The following is a 2,579-nucleotide window of genomic DNA, read 5'->3' on the forward strand; positions in this document are numbered from 1 at the left end:
GGGGGAGAGGGGGTTGACAAAGCATCTGCCATGGTTTACTGTTGCCCTGCAATCAAACATTGAAACCACATCACACTGATGCTTCCCATCAGCATGGGCCACCAGCAGAGCTTTGCACAAGCTTAGGAGCGGAGGCAGAATTTTGTGACAGGGAAGAGAACGTCTGTGAAACACTGGAGCTGACACCTGGATTACAGTCTCAGTCTTCATCAAAGTAGTAGATGCCCTCATCTGTTGGAAATCAGCAAGTCTTTACTCCCATTGCTCTCTTGCAAACTGGTTTGAGCTTAGGAAGATATCACCACTTCAATAAGTAACAGTAGTTCAGTGCCAAGTCCCCAACATAGATCTTGAGGATCTTTTCCAACCAGAATGAGTCTGTGATTACCCTCTAGTGATGGATACACAGAGGCTTGAGCAGGCCTTTGATGCTGGTGCTGTGAAAGTTCGCAGCCCCTCTGAGGCAGCCCCAGGAACAACTTCTACCCTTTGTGCTCCTAACTCAGCATAACCACCAATACTTTACTACAGCCAACATTCACCAGACCGTTTCAGCCTGGGGAAGGGCTGTAGAGCCACGGCAGTTCCTGCTGTCCATCAGGCCCTTTCTGGCCTTGCCCGTGGCCAGACTTGCTTCGTTGCTGGCTGGTCCCGACTCCACAGCAGTGCATTTCCTAGGACACTGCTCACCTGCCGTGCTCTGCACAGCACTACTGAGGGCCTGGGGATGTGGTTTGAGATGTGGTTTCCCCAGCAACAGGAGATTAAAAGCCAGAACCAGGAGAGACAAGTCATGAGAGAGTTCTTCTAATTGCCCACGGAGCGTCCATCAGGTGCCTGCAGAACAAAAACCAGGGAGAAAGAGGAAAGCCTAGGGTAAAATGAACATTCCTTCCTCTCTCCTTCTCTGGAATCCCCTGCCCAGCACTCTGCTCCTTCCCAGTTTTGCAGGCTGCAGTGAAAGCCAGATCTTCAGGTCTTACTAAAAATAAATAAAGAATTGCATAAGCAGCAATGGTGCAAGAATTTATTAAGCAGCGAGTAGAAAAAAGTGATCAAAGCAAAAAAATTGCAAGAACCATACAGGACTGAACAAACATTGCATTTACACTTTTTATAAGCCACTGCAGCAGAAGAAACTAACCTCTACAGTTTGCTGAACAAAGGACAACTGTACCAAGTAAGGTGGGATGTGAAATGTCAGATGGAGAATAGTAAACTGGGGGAGCATTTAGATGCTGTTTAATGCTGACTGAAACTGCCATCTGCTTGAATCTGTACTAGTCCTGGAGGAGACAGCACACGTGTGACACACATCTCACTGAGTCCCCTTCAGCACCGCAGAAGCTTCCTGTTGCGATGCTGTGTATGTTCCTACAGCTAAATCCATTTGTTTGCATGTACCCACCCATGCTTTTAGCTGTCTTTCATTGGCCCCAGCTGTCTTAAGACAAGTTCCTGGCATTGTCCCTTCAGCTAAATAGAGAATCCTGGCCCCAAGACTATTTAAGGTTTACACAGTCATTCATTTGCATTGATTCGCTTATCGGGCTGGTTCGCCTATTTTCTCTTGCTGCCCCTGGAGCAGGATGGAACATGACTCAAAGGCATGGGCTGGACCTGAGGGAATGGCAGGAAGATGTGTCAGGAGAGGTTTAGGTTGGACATTAAGAGGGCATTGTCCAGTCTCTTCTTGAACACTGTCAGGCCTGGGGCCGTGACACCTCCCTGGGGAGCCTGTTCCAGTGCTCCAGCACCCTCTGGGTGAGGAACCTTTTCCTAATGTCCAACCTAAACCTCCCCTGGCACATCTTCCTGCCATTCCCTTGGGTTCTGTCACTGGTCACCAAAGAGGAGAGTTCAGCACCTGTCCTGCCTCCTCCACTTGTGAGGAAGCTGTAGCCATGATGAGGTCTCCTCTTATTCTCCTCTTCTCCAGGCTGAACAAACAAAGTGACTTAAGCCGCTCTTCAGACAGCTTCCTCTCCAAACCCTTCACCAACTTTGTAGCCCTCCTCTGGACACTCTCCAGTAGCTTTATAACCTTTTTATCCTGTGGTACCCAGACCTGCACACAGTGCTCCAGGTGAGGCCGCACCAGTGCAGAGCAGAGCGGGACAATCACCTCCCTGCCTGGCTGGCAATGCTGTGCTGGATGCACCCAGGACACCATTGGCCCTTTGGCTGCCAGGGACACTGTCGGTTCATGTTCAACCTGCTGTTGACCCTCCAGAACCCTCTCTGCAGAGCTGCTTTCCAGCATCTTGTCCCCCAGTCTGTATGTACAGCCAGGGTTGCCATGTCCCAGGTGCAAAATCTGGCACTTGCCCTTGTTGAACTTGATGCTTTCCTTGAACAGGACTGTCCTTGAGTGATCAGGCTCTCTCAAGGACCTGCAGAGCTGTGAGACCTGAGCGAAGAATCAGTAGCGGTACAGATCGCTACAGGTGTTGCCAGGGACATTGCTGCACAGCAGCAACCCCCACCCATCTCCTGAGAGTCCAGCACTCACCTCTTGCTGTCTCATAATAATCAACAGCTGAACAAGCCATCAAAAGGGGAAAAGCTGGGGAAACAGG

This window comes from Streptopelia decaocto (genome assembly GCF_964273445.1).
Source record: "Streptopelia decaocto genome assembly, chromosome: 1".
Classification (NCBI taxonomy): domain Eukaryota; kingdom Metazoa; phylum Chordata; class Aves; order Columbiformes; family Columbidae; genus Streptopelia; species Streptopelia decaocto.